The sequence below is a fragment of the Artemia franciscana genome, chromosome 4 (assembly GCF_032884065.1).
Source record: "Artemia franciscana chromosome 4, ASM3288406v1, whole genome shotgun sequence".
Classification (NCBI taxonomy): Eukaryota; Metazoa; Arthropoda; class Branchiopoda; order Anostraca; family Artemiidae; genus Artemia; species Artemia franciscana.
This window is the reverse complement of record NC_088866.1, coordinates 42,044,100-42,059,418: the sequence shown is the minus strand read 5'-3', so window position 1 is coordinate 42,059,418 and position 15,319 is coordinate 42,044,100. Positions and strand designations below refer to the sequence as shown.

The following is a 15,319-nucleotide window of genomic DNA, read 5'->3' as shown; positions in this document are numbered from 1 at the left end:
TGAAGTGGAATGGAAAGAGAAAGGGCATTTCATCAGAGCAGCATTTTTTCAACGACCCTAATTCCTTTAAAAGTTTTAAGCTCTGACCTGCGATTGTGTTTTTGGAATTTTTGTATAGCCCCTTTTGGTGTCGTGTAAAGAATATTATGTCAGGTGGTCTTTGAAAAACTGCAGAGTTTTTTTTTTTTACTCTGGGCGCACGCACCCAAAGGTGATGCAAGAAAGGATTCCTTGGTACGATTTTAGAGGAGACACATTAGACATAGATGATTTCGATATTGCTACTTCTCTAAACGTATACCTTGCAGCTCCTAAGCTATATATTCACAAAAATGGCGCATAATATTTGGAATAGTATCTTCCAATCTTTGCCAGTCCTTCCTGTAGTTCGTGAGTCAGACACACCCCCAGGTGCTGCACCCAGGGACGAAGGCCTACGAAGGGATTCCGGAGCACAAAAACTAATTTTTGGTCCTGAGACACCTTTTGGTCTTGGGTATAATGCTGTTTTTGTAGGTCTAATTTATAAGCCTGAATTCGGATAATACATATTTATTTTAAGTTTACTTTTAGTTAAAATTGCTTTTTTTTTTAGGATTTCATTGAGCTTACATACATATGTCTCCGATACTGTTACAAAAGGTTAATGGCACAATTCAAATTTGGCCATAATTTAAATAAAATAGCCAAAAAAGTAACCATCTAGATTTTGCGTGCAGTATAATTACTCAAAACAAAAATTCAGAACAATTCAGTCGACGCAATTTGCTAACCAAGCCCCGACACAAACCCACCATTTGTTCAACAAAAAAGGCCATCATCGTGACAAAAGAAGTGAGCGACAATGGACTACTCGAATTCAAAAACACTTGGGTAATTATAGGTCATCGTATTTACCGATGAAAATTTTCAGGGGTAAAAACACGAAATCCACTCATTTGTGGTACTTGGTTTGAATGGCGTCGATTCGTCCAATGTCGTGTATTTCTTGCAATTTTCTAACATGTTTCCAGACATCTGGCGCTGTAAAATCCACTTTAAATAATAGAAAAACAGGACTTGGACATTAAAAACTGTTTGCATTATAATAGAAGCATATTTTTGAGATCGAAGAATAACTTCAAGATGAAGTCAGCTTAGCAACCAATTCTTTTCACTTCCCTTCTTTTTTTAAAGTAGAACTTACTTTGTTTTTTTTCTTCATTTGATACTGTTCTTTGAATTCAAATAATTCTTGGCATATTCCATTCTTAAAAATTATTAGTTTGCATGATTTTAGCTCTGTTAGATTTCACCCGTTTTATTCGTTTCTTTATAGCCTCTCTCTTTCGCTGTAAATTTTTTTTTATTAACATTCTATTTTCTTCTACCATTTTTGTATCCGGCAAAAGCAAATTTTGGAGTTCTGATTCGGCTATAAAATGAAAGTGTCTTACAAAACGTTATGGAAAAGATCGCAGAACATATTCCCCCTTAAAATTTTAGGGGGAAGGGAGAGCCTTCAAACATTTTATTGGGGGAAGTAGGGCTTAAAAATCCATTTACCCCAAAACGGGTGAAAATCCAGTCTCTTTTGTATGTTCATGGTCCCTCAGTAGGGATGGGAGTTGGCAAATGCCTATGAGTCCTATGAGAACCACTAAAAGTTATTCCCCTTTTCTTATTTACTTGTATTTTTAAATCCCCCCCACTACCTGGTGCACAGATGAGACCATGACTTATCCTGCCATACAGTGCACAATATCACCTTTGTGACGCGCGCCGTCTGGTTGGTCGATTTCTGAAAGTGAGTAACCTTTTGAGAAAAGCCTTGCGGCAAAACTAAACTGTTTCATAATGTTAATTCGTGAAGAGCAAGGTGTTGAGTAAGGGACAGCCCCCCTCATATGCGTAATAATTTCTGTTCGTTTTAATTTTTAATGTTGTACCTTACTTTCAGTTGAAAATACTTCTTTTTTTTAATGTATATAAGAAACCGTTTACTCTATATAAACCGCTTGTATAATCCGGGACGAAATTTGCCACCTTGCGGCAGCATATCTCCTTTACGGCATGACACCGTAACAATCTCTTTCGTACTACTTAAAACCAAACGGTGCTACGCCAAAGTACTCAACCTAATAAAACGTTTAATTTTAATTAAGTAAGAAAAAGTTTACTATTCAAATTAAAAGAGCTGGGGTAACGACATGACAAACAGTCCATGGTAATGAATTGTGGTGAAAGAGCGATCCTCGTCAATAATCAACCAAAATCTATAAGCCGGAAGTTTGAAAACAGAATATAAAGTCAAAAGGATTTACTTTTTATGCTGACTCCAAGTATGTATTATTCATTATGTCGAAAGCTAGCTATCAAAAGTCATTAGCATAAGAACATTTACATAGTTCAAGAAAAATATAAAAGACTCCCCCAAGAAGGGATTTGGTCTTGATAAAAAAAAAAACATACCACTAAATTTAGCATATATTACAACCAGGCAACTAAGGTTTTGTTTAAAAAGCCGTTGTTAAAAAAAAACTTATATAATTTTGCTTCATGGATAGGCCTACATATTTAATCTCTTTCTTCTTTGCTTCACTATTTTTTTTTTCTGAGGGATCGTACGCAATCAAAGATTTTCACATGTCGGAAAAGAGCACATTCGAACATAATTTTTTTGGCTCTAGTGCAGCCCTTAAGTTACAAAAGAGATTGTTACGGTGTCATGCCGTAAAGGAGATATGCTGCCGCAAGGTGGCAAATTTCGTCCCGGATTATACAAGCGGTTTATATAGAGTAAACGGTTTCTTATATACATTAAAAAAAAGAAGTATTTTCAACTGAAAGTAAGGTACAACATTAAAAATTAAAACGAACAGAAATTATTACGCATATGAGGGGGGCTGTCCCTTACTCAACACCTTGCTCTTCACGCTAAAGATTTTCGGCACATAAAAAAAGTCACTTATTGTTCTAATTTAACAACCCTTGTGTTTCAGGAGTCGTTTTTAAATAACTGGGACAAAATTAAAACTTTAGCGTAAAAAACGAGGTGTTGAGGTAGGGGCAACTCCCTCATATACCTAATAATTTCTGTTCGTTCTAAGTTTTAATGTTGCTCCTTATTTTCAGTTGAAAAAACTTGTTATTTTATTTAATTTCTTATATTTTTTTATATAACACCTGGAAATCTGGCTCCAACTCCACGGAAAAACCCCATCCCCACGGAAATATCCTCTGTAAAATTCAATCCTGGTAAAAATTTACCCCGGGCAATTGCCTTAACATCTCCACGCGTAAAATCGGTAAAGTCGGTAAAGTGAAAGCAAGACATAGAGAAATTTCGCACAGGAATTTTGGTAAACTCCTCTAGTATACAATTCCCCTGAAAATTTCACCCCCTGAAACCTTCCATCTCCAAGGAAAATTCTCCTCGTTGAAATTCCTCGAGGAGAAAATTCGTCCTCCCCTCCCCACCCAAAAAATGTATGCATGTTTCCCAATAACAAATACTATACATTAACAATGGGCAAGTTTTACAGTTTAAAGATTTCCCCAGGGCTGTGGGGAGTCATTTTATCTCTAAAGACATAGTTATTAGGCCTTTTAACTATACTGAACAAAATAGCTATCTCAGAATTTCGACCGGACGATTTTGGAAAAAAATGGCATGGGAGGGGGCCTAGTTGCCCTCCAATTGTTTTGGTCACTTATAAAGGGCAATAGAATTTTTAATTTTTCTTAGAATGATTCCTCTGCCGATGCTCTAGGACCACTGGGTCGATACAATCACCCCCGGGAAAAAAACAAAACCAAATAAATAAACAATTAATTCCAACAACAAATAAATAAACAATCAATTCCAATTAATTCCAAACAATAAATTCCAACCTATAAAGTAAGGTTCTCTGATACGCTGAATCTGATGGTGTGATGATTAATATTCTTTGACTTTTAGGGGGTATTTCCCCTTTTTTCTAAAATCAGGCAAATTTTCTTAGGCTCGTAACTTTACATGGGTAATACAAAACTTAATGAAACTTATATATTTAAAATCAGCATAAAACTTCAATGTTTTTGATACACCTATTGGTATCAAAATTTTGTTTTTTACAGTTTCGGTTACTATTGAGCCGGGCCGCTCCTTACTTATAATTCGTTACCACGAACTGTATGATACCATTTTTTATTTTATTTTTGAGTGGCTGTATACTATTGCTCAGTTAAACTTTAAATTTTAGTGTAGAGGACTCTTGGTGGGAGGCGGAAGTCTTAAGGTAAAATTACACGTAGGGCCAACGTTTTTCGTATTTTGTGGGACTTATGGCAGAATTTTCAAATTAGTACATTATCAAACTAATTTGATTTTATGTTGATTGCAACTACACCAAACTCATTAAAGTTTAAAATTACACATCAAAAATAATTATGGATTTGTACAGCTTTAGAAAATGGGAGAAAACGCCACCTAAAAGGTGGTGAAATCTTATTGGAAATTACCAATCAAATGCAACATATCTGAGGGTTTTAGAGCATAGGATTCAAGAATTATTTCTAGAAATATGAAATATATATGCAAAATTTGATTTTTTTTCAACAGTTACTTTTTTGTTGTTGTTTGCACCAGGTGTTATCATGCTGAACTATAAGGCGTTATCATTATAAAACTATAATTTATATGTTATACTAATTTTACTCGTTTTTTAAACTTGTATTTTTAGGCTATAAAATTTAACAATAATTGAAGCAAAAGTTAGATGAGCAATTTACAAAAAATAAAAACGAAGAGTGACACTGAAACTTAAACAAACTAGAAGTATCCGACTTTCAATGGGGCTGATACTCCTTCTCAACACTTGCCCCTTTTACTAAAATTGGGTTTTTGTTTCATATCAATTCTTCAAGTATATATGCTTTAGCACGAGAGCAACGTGATAAGAAGTTTAACATAAAAAAGAATTTGCCGTTCAAATGTTTGCAAGTGCAAAAAAAAAGAAAAAGAAGAAAAAAAAATAGTTTTGCAAATACCAACCTCCTGTATTTACATTGTAGTCTTAAACGTAGAGTAAGAGGCTGAGAGGGATGGTAGCTCCGTCATATCAATAATTACTTTTCGTTCAAAATTTTTAAGTTAATCTTGTATTTCATTATGCAAAGTAAAGTTTTTTATTTAAACTGAAGTATTAAAAAGCGTCAAAACATATTTTTTTGTATGAAAGTAAAGAACGAGGTTAAAAACTAACAATAATATAAGTAATCAAAAAACAAGGAGTGCTGCCGCCTTCCTCAGCCCCTCTCCTTAGACCCAAGTTTAATCCTCTCTTTAATGTAAAAACTAAATTTTTAACGTTTACATATATAGTAGCCTACACACGACAACTTGAAAGTTGTTTTTAGATGAATTGTAATTTTAATTGTTGTAATTTTTTTTAAATTGTAATTTTATTTTAGATGAAAGGCTTATAATCCTGGAATTGAAAAAGCAAATATATCCTGTAATTAAAACTAGGAATAAGCAGCAAGCAATGTTTGTTGAATTTCATTAAGCTTTCAGTATAGCCCAATTTAAACACTAGGGGAAATAGTGATGAGTTGTGGGAGCAGTAGCCCCTCTCACACTGTTTGAAATAACTGATATTGAATATTTGAAATTCCGTCTATTTTGAATCTGTTTGCAGTAAGTAAATTATAAAATTGACAATTTTCCATTTAGGTCGGAGCGCAACACAACGAGGAAGGGTTTAACCTGGAAACTACTAGGTTTCTGAATAACTTTTGATGCCACGAACCAAAGGGCTGTCTCAGAATTTTTGACCTTGTGACATTTCAGCCCAATTTTGACTAAAATCATCACTCGGAGGCCCGCAATGGCATATAGCACGATTTCATTAAGATTAATCTTTTTTGCTACTTCAAAAGGTCACTAGAAGTTAAAACATTACTTGAACAATCATTTTCCTTATTTTCGACGACTTACGAATCGATAAGACAAGCCTTGGAAAAATTCAGCCACTTGGAAAAAAAACTCACACAAATGCCCTTGAAAGAAACACACACTTTAGTTTTTACCGACGGAAAAAAAGCTCAACGCCGAACGCGAACCCGCAGATCCGAGATTGGTAGTCGAATACCTTAACTTTACGCAAGCCACACCTGTTAGTTTGTTTTACCCATTCACTGTAATTATCTATCCTTTTCTTTGCTAAACTTCCCCTTTCTTTTAATCCCTTTTCTTAATAAACGGACCCTGATTTGTTGAACTAGCAGATAGGTTCAAACAAAAGGCTTAGAAGGAACAGCGATCATGTTGTATTGACTAAAAATATATATCATGGATTTAAACAACAAAGTTATTTATTGTGACGACGGAATGCAACAGCATCTTTGATAATTACCACAGAAATTAGGCGTTAATTCTATGATATGTATGAAATTCAATTCCATAAAATAATAAATATAATGTGTTTGTCCCATAAGTGGCTTAGTGGGTTTGATCTTAGTTTGGTAATACGGGACCCGAAATCCGAACCCAGCAACACACTGCAGGACCTGCAACACACTGTAGCAACACTGCAACACACTGTAGCAACACTGCAACACACTGTAGCAACACTGCAACACACTGTAGCAACACACTGCAGGACCGGCGGAAGGACCTCAGCAGTCAAGAAGCTTCGTTAATCCGACATTTTTTATTATGTTCATGATGTGTTTAATTATAAACACGACAGACTCTACGTATTTCTTCTTAAGCAGTTCGTCTTAGCAGCTTGATAATTCTATTATTATTTATACTCCACTTAATGGCAAGGCAAGACGAATGTGCAATTTCATCTTACAGCTTTTGCTTCAATAAAATTTTAATACAATTAAATCCTAAGTAACACTATTGATTATATTGTTTAGTAACTATTAAAAAACTAAACAGACTTTTTTGTTTATGTATTTTCTGCTCTCAATCCTGGTTTTAAGTCTGTTATTAGTTTTTCCGAGTTCTGCAAATATGTCTATAGAGAAATTTCACAAGTCAATTTATGTGACACATATTTTTTTTCGAAAATATGCAGCATAAACTGTGAAGCTGTAATTTTTGTTCGTTTTAAGTTTCAAGTTCGCTCTTTGCTTTCATTAAAACTTTGTTTTTTAAAATTACTTTTCGTTTATTTTTTAGGTTTTTAGACTTGGCTGGGAGGGGAGCATACGAGGAAGGGGATTTTATACTCAGATATAAAATTTTCGACCATAGCTATCATGACGGTACCCTTATCATTTTCCCAGGCCTTTCCATTCCTGAATTGGTTGCAGAAGTTTACGTTTTGGGTGTTTACGACAGTTTATGATGATGTTATGTTAAGTCGAATTTATGAAAAATGAGTAGATGTAAGAGTTAGCTGTCAAATGAGCCCTTAAAAACAACTCTTTATGATGTTTTAGTGTCTGCTATTGGTGAAGAAAAATGAAGAAAAGAAGAAAAAAAGAAAAGGGACAGGTCAGTGCTATATATGCTATTAAATAAAAAAAACTGATTTTTTTAGCTGAAAGTAAGGAGCGACATTAAAACTTAAAACGAACAGAAATTACTCCGTATATGAAATGGGTTGTCCCCTCCGCAATCCTTCGCTCTTTACGCTAAATAAAAAGTAGAATTGTGGCAGAGTCAAACTTTAGTGTAAAGAGCGAGGGATTGCGGAGGGGACAACCCATTTCATATACGGAGTAATTTCTGTTCGTTTTAAGTTTTAATGTCGCTCCTTACTTTCAGCTAAAAAAATCAGTTTTTTTTATTTAATTTCTGAACGTTTTTGAATTAATGCATGTTTGGTTTTGGCTCTCCGCACATAAATTATTAAAATGAAATTTGTATATTAATTCTTTTTTTGGCTAAATGGCTTTCTCTTAGTTTTGATCAGACGATTTTGAGAAATAAGGGGTGGAGAAGCAGGCCTAGTTGCCCTCCAATTTTTTTGTTACTTAAAAAGGCAACTAGAACTTTTAATTTTTAACGAACGTTTTTATTAGTAAAAAATATACGTAACTTAAGAATTAACTTACGTAACAAACTTTCATAACCTTATATTTTTATTATGTATACGAAGGGGTTTGTACCCTCGTTAATACCTCGCTCTTTACACTAAATCGTAAGTTTTGTCCCAATTCTTTAAGAATGACCCCTGAATCAGAAAGGCCGTAGAATAAATAGTTGAAATTACTAAAAATACTTTAGCATAAAGAGCAAGGTATTTATCTCCTCCTAAATACCTCGCTCTTTATGCTAAAGTATTTTTAGAACCCCTCATATGCGGAATAATCTCTGTTCGTTTTAAGTTTCAATGCTACTTCTTCCTTTCATTTGAAAAACCGTTTTCATGTTTATTTTTCATTGTTTTCTTATAGTAATGCTAGAGAATCCTGCGCCCTTTTCATTGAATTTTTCTTCCCCCATGACAGATTCTTCCAAGGAAAGATCTTCCAACATAGCCCCTTCTCCTCAGCCCTACCCCCAAACAAAATAAAATCCCCCTGAAAACGTCTGTACACTTCCCAATAACCATTACTATATGTAAACACTGGTCAAAGTTTGTAACTTGCAGCCCCTCCCCCAGGGATTGTGGGGGAGTAAGTCATCCCCAAAGACGTAGTTATTATGGTTTTCGACTATTTTGAACAAAATGGCTATCTCAAAATTTTAATCCATTGACTTTGGGAAAAAAATGAGCGTTGGAGGGGGCCTAGATGCCCTCTAATTTTTTTGGTCACTTAAAAAGGGCACTAGAACTTTTCATTTCCGTTAGAATGAGCCCTCTTGCGAAATTCTAGGACCACTTGGTCGATACGATGACCCCTGGGAAAAAAAATAAAAAAAAAAAAAACAAATAAACACGCACCCGTGATTTGTCTTCTGGCAAAAAATACAAAATTCCACATTTTTGTAGATAGGAGCTTGAAACTTCTACAGTAGGGTTCTCTGATACGCTGAATCTGATGGTGTCATTTTTGTTAAGATCCTACGACTTTTAGGGGGTGTTTCCGCCTATTTTCCTAAATAAGGCAAATTTTCTCAGGCTTGTAACTTTTGATGGGTAAGACTAAACTTGATGAAACTTATATATTTAAAATCAGCATTAAAATGCGATTCCTTTGATGTAGCTATTGATATCAAACTTCAATTTTTTAGAGTTTTGGCTACTATTGAGCCGGGTCGCTCCTTACTACAGTTCGTTACCACGAACTGTTTGATATGCTTTTATATAACCTATAGTCAAAACGTACGTGTGTTATTTTTTAGTTTTTCAACCTCACCAATTACTATGGAAGAATACATAATATATAATACATTTAACGCACAGTTAAAAAAACTGTAATTTGTCTTGATTTTGAAGGGCTTATCTAAGTAAATTTGACATAGATCTTGAATTAAATTTTAGTTCCATCTATAAAAATCTTAAAATTCTAAATAAGAAGTCAGCAATGTAACATTTACAGCTATAGCATGAGCTAAACACTTTTTATTTTTTCTTGAAGAATTCTTAAACGATACAAGCACAAAAATCATTTTTTTTGTTCAAAAATTTTTTGCTAAACATATTCCGATATTTTCTTGAAGAATTCTGAAACGGTACAAGCACAAAAATCAACAATATTCCATTTAGTTTTTGTTCTTCTTTTTTTTTTTTTACTGAAGACAGTTAATGAAAATTGTATGGAAATGCTCATGAGTGCTGAATAGAAAGAATTAAACAGCATTTTCCAGATAAAGCTTTAAAAATTCCGCGTTTTTACCCATCTATTGTGTACAAATCAAACGAGTTTGCTATTGGTGAAGAAAAAAGAAGAAAACGAAAAGAAAAGGGACAAATCAGTGCTTCCACTTCAAAAAGTGACTTTGCTTGTTGCTGAAGGTGTAGGGCTATAGTTCTCATGTCTTGGGTTTTCAACCATGGAAACCCCAATGAGGCACTTCTTGTTTTGATCTGACACCATTTTCGAAAGGTTTCATGCTCTTTTTTTTTAAATTTCTATAAATTTATTTTTGTAATAACATTTTACTAATGAGATTAATCAAAATAACAGTTACCGTTACTGAGTCTGCTACAAACGGCAACCTTTTTTTTACCACAAGGTACTTTGATTATTATGGGCCGTGGTTTACTCATTACTAGGTTGCAACTATCGCTGCAATTATGGGACAATATAAGGAATAAATGTATGTTTAGTATTAGCTAAAGTTCATTCTATCTAAATAGTAAACAAGACACACAGGGAAATTGTGGATTCTTATCCAAAGGGGGATTGAAAAGTACACAAAGAATTGTTTAGAGGTGTTTAAACGTGGTTACTTACAAGCTGGCTTAGCCTTCCATCTGATATTCCCGACTAGAGGATATCTGCCAGATTAATATCCATGAAGAGAAAGGAATTAAGTAAATATTTCAACTGGACACTCTTTTTCATGTCGTCTTTGCTTACCATTGGTTATTCCCTACTGTCGTTTTTTTTATCGTTAAGCCAAAGCTTGCCATGTATAACACTATTTAGTGTCAGTTTAGTTGGATTGTGTGACAAAGCGTACAATTCAACGTTGAACAAAGTCTTGATATCTAACTAAGCAGAGTTTCGAAGCACAAACCCTTTAAAGTCTTGTGAATTTTTTCATCGAAATATTGCTACATTAAAATTATAAAACACAATATAATCTTCCTTTTGAATCATAAGCAATTCTGCCTCCCAGTGGCTGAATTATCACGCCAATTAGCGGTAAAAAGTTAGATAATCAAACAGTTTGTGGTAACGACTGTAATTAAGGAGTGACCCGGCTCAATAGTAACAGAAACTCTGAAAAGGGGAATTTTGTTACCAATAGATGCATAAAAAAAATTGGCTTGTTATGCTGATTTCAAATATATAAGTTTCATTAAATTTAGTCTTAGCCATTAATGGCTAGGAACCTGAGAAAATTTGCCTCATTTTCAAAAAAGGGAAAAAGACCCCTTAGACGTCATAGAATCGTAATGAAAATCACACCATCAGATTCAGCGTATTGGAAAACCCTATTTCAGAGGTTCCAAGCTCCTAGCTGTGAAAATGTGAAACTTTGTATTTTTTGCCAGAAGAAAGAATACTACTACTTAGTACTAACAACTCACCGCAGCACGAAGCCACCTGAGGCCAACAGAGCTACGCACGCTCCTCCCCATCCCATCTATTTAAAAGCCCCCTTACTTAAATCTTTCCTTACTGCCCCCACCCCAACTGCGGACGACCTGCTTTTCGTTTAGCCCTAAAAGGTTGGCCGAAAAGGACAATTATTGGTAATCGGTCATTCTTCATCTGCAGAACGTGCCCTAGCCATCTCAACCTTTCTCTCATTATATCCCTAGAAAGCGGGATTGAACCACACTTTCGTACAGCCTACTGTTTAAATAGACAGCCGGGTACCTATAAAAATCCGTTGGCAATTTCTCTGGGAAACATCTAGTAAATTTTCGTCCGCTTTTTAGAGCGCACATACTTCAGAGCCATACTTGGCTACTGTCATCACTGTAGCTTGCAATATTCAAATCTTGGTTTGCAGACTTATCTTACTATTATTCCTAACTTTTTTTTTAACTGTGAAAAAACACCCTGATATTGTACTTTAAGCATCTTCACTGCTCCCACCGTTTTTACTAAAAACTACCAAGGTAAGTGAAGCTGTGCACCTGATCAATCTTTTCGTTACCCAACGTCACCTTTTCATTTTTAATTATTCCTACCCATAGCAACTTAGTCTTCGTAACATTTGTTTTGAAACTTATTCTAGCATAATGAATTCACAATACCTCTAAAAGTTCATTCATTTTGCTCACACTTTCATCTAGGATGCTTAAATCATCAGCATAATCATCCAGGAGAGTTTTTCCTCCCCATTGATTCCGTGGTCTCCCATTGCCTTTCCTGTGCTTCTTAAGACAAAATCCATCAAAATTATTCATATAAAGGGGGAGAGAACACAACCTTGATTAACTCCTGATTTAATGCGAAACCAACTGCCAACCTCATTTTCTACCTTAGCCGCAGCAGTGTTATTCTCATTCATAGCGCAAAGCACTTTAATTTATTTGCCTGGTATACCATACCAGGATACAGCCTTTGCTAAAACTCTTCTATCAACAGAATCAAACGCTTGCTCATAATCTGTAAAACTGAGGACCAAAGGTGTTTGACAATTCAGGCACGAAGAAAGATTACGGATGTGTGTTTATTTGTTTTTGTTTGTTTTCCAAGTTTTTTTTCCAGGGGTGAAAGTATCGACCCAGTGATCCTACAATATCGTAAGAAGGCTCACTCGAACGGATATTAAAAGTTCTAGGGCCCTTTTTAAATGACCAAAAAGATGGAAGTGCAACTAGGTTGAGATGGCCATTTTTTTCATCATAGTTGAAGGGCCCAATAACTATGCCTTTGGATGTAACATGCCCCCCACAGCCCCAGGGGATATGTATTTAAGTTATAAAATTTGCCCATTGTTTACACATAGTATTCATCATTGGGAAGCATGCATATATTTTAGGGTAGTGGGGGAACAAACTTTCTTCTGGGGTTTTTTTCACGGGGGAATTTTCCGTGTGGAGGGAAGTTTCCAGGGGAACTTGTACGCTGAGGAAATTTGCAAGAATTCCTGTACAAAATTCTTTTTATATGTCTCTTTTTCGTCTCAATGATACACGTGGAGTTATTAAGGGAAATTGTCCTGGTTAAATTTCCACCAGGATTGAATTGTCTAGCGGATAGATATTGTCCAGATTTCCTGGGATTATTTAAAAAATGAATAGAAATTAAATTAAAAAACAAGTTTGTTCAACTGAAAGGAAGGAGCAATATTAAAAATTGAAACGGACAGAAATTATTACGCATATGAAGGGGGTTGCCTCCTCAACACCTTGCTCCTTCCGCTAAAGTTTGAATTTTGTCCCAATTCTTTAAGAACGATTCCTGAAACACAAGGGTCGTTTAAATAGAACAATAAGAAGCTTTTAAAAGTACTAAAAAACTTTAGCGTAAAGAGTGAGGCTGTGAGGAGGAGGCAACCCCCTTTATATACTTAATAACTTCTGTTCGTTTAAGTTTTAATATTGCTCCTTACTTTCAGTTGAAAAACTTGTCGTTTTTTCTGTTTTATTCCAGCCGAGAATGATGAAACAAAAGAAGTGAGCCTGGTCAATTGCTTCTATGAAAATTTATCACATTTGCAAAACACTGCCGAAATATTTTGATGAATGGAAATTAGGACCTAGTTTGTCAATATATCAAAAGCTATTCTTTTTCATCTGTGTTGGACAATTGGTACTTTTAAAGTTCCAAAAGAATTGATTTGCTCCACTTCAATGCTGAGCTCTTCATTTAGTTTGATTCTACCGAGCTATCCCAAGATTTGGATAATGAATAATAAAACATAAGGGATATATGGAAAATATACAAAATCAAAAGAAAAAATGGATTGTAATTTTCTTAATTGAAAGTTTAGTTTGTTACTTATAGTGTTTTATTTCATTTATAAATGAAAAGGCAGTGGGGCCTATGAAATTATTTATGAAATTTCAGAAAATTTGTAAGTCTGGATATTTGGAAGACACGGGTATACTGGCCCGAAGATACAGACACGGCTGGTGTTATTGCACGATATTTCTTCACACTAATCTCTATATTTAATAAGCTGATGACTCAATTTTTATCACTTCCAAAACATTAAGAATACTAATTAGAATACTTTTGAATATGCAGAATATATGCATGTTCAAACTAAATATTGACGGTTTCCCAAAACATCCTCTGGTTAATCAAAATAATAACAGTTAAAATAGGTCTGCATTTAACATATTTCTAACACTTTCATGTTGCTGCGACGGACTCGGCGACGAATATTTTTCCTGGTTTGGCCCGTTTTGTAAATTGAAAAATTATTCTTAAAATACATCCCCTTCGGAATCTTATTACATTTTCCAAACATCAAGTTATAGATTCAAATCACACTGCCAGGAAAGTAAAATTTTGCTCTAGTAAGGTAAATTCAGCGTAAATGACGATCGCGCAGAATGTCCGAAAATCACAGCATTCAATATTTTGCCACCAATTCTAAGATCTAATCCCTTGTTGCACACAAATTATTAAACTAGAATTCTATGAAATGATTGAAATTCCAGAAAGTTAAAATATAAAAACAACCAAAACATGTACCATCAGAAAACAAATTAAAACGCATTTGAGTCTTATTTATACAGTTCACATAAAACAGTCGGAAGAAAATTTGAAGCAATTAACTTGCTTTGCGCTGTGCTTAAGCAATATGTATTTGCAACTTTTATACCGATTTCATCTATTCCATTTTTGAAACAAACTACTCATGGTTCATGGAACGGTTCCTCTCATTCCAGGGCCATCTTTACGGCTCTATGGGCCGTAAGCAAGATTATGTTTTAGGTTTAAAAATTATTGCTTATTAACACCTATGTAGTACAATTGATAAATTTGCAGAATAGTGACTTTCCAGACGGACACATACTAATAATACCTCACCACTTTTAGGATATTCCATATTATATACATTACCAAGTCATAAATTGTAACGCTAAATTACAAATTTAACAGACTGAAATTGATACAGCGGATAAATAGTTATTCTTTGGAGACTTATTTTCATTTTAATGAAGGGGTTTAACCGTGACTCAGACAATTCATTGATACTGACTGAATGAAAAAATTCCAAGCGCACTCATTTGTTTCAAATGTTGAAGCAACTCCTTCAAAACAAAATAATTTTTTTAAGAATGTCAAAGAATTCTCAAACCTTGTAAAAGAGCCTCTGATGTGGTTATAATCTTTAAAAAATCACGAGCACTAATGAAGAGATTCCCGTATAATCACTGTCAGAAAATCCACATGTACAATTAACCAGCTCTTTGCTAAGCTTTTCGGTTTCTGAAAGCCGCGATTCCAGGCCAAGAAGGATTCCATGAACACGTCCTCAGTACAGGCTGTATTGTGGCCACAGACAAGCCAGGGAGGTTGGACCAACGTTTCCCATTGGCTCTCTATCCACCCTTTAGCATTGCGCTCCAGTAAGCAAATGCTGGAAAGGAAGCGCTATCAAAAATTCATATTGCATTTCTGAAAACCTGCGATATCGGAATCCGCTTGATTCGGTCAGTGGTGTGAAGCTGAGAAAATTAAAATGTGTTCCCTACTGATATTAAAAAGAGTCTCTCGCTTTGGGGATTTTGATTTATCGGTGGCTTTATTAACGTTGTGAACTGAACCAACAAATGGTGCCAGGGATTTTTCCTTTTAAATTGGAAAACAG

The 15,319-nt window shown here is 34.8% G+C and overlaps 1 protein-coding gene across 1 annotated transcript in view; it reads right to left on the bottom strand.

Annotated features, from left to right (window-relative positions):
- LOC136026443 (segmentation protein Runt-like) overlaps window positions 1-14,977 on the bottom strand; it is a 72,197-nt gene extending 57,220 nt beyond the window's left edge. The window contains exon 1 of the mRNA XM_065703037.1: window positions 14,807-14,977. The gene's annotated coding sequence lies outside the window, so the exon portion shown is untranslated. The remainder of the gene's footprint in view (window positions 1-14,806) is intronic.
- Between the last annotated feature and the right edge of the window lie 342 nt (window positions 14,978-15,319).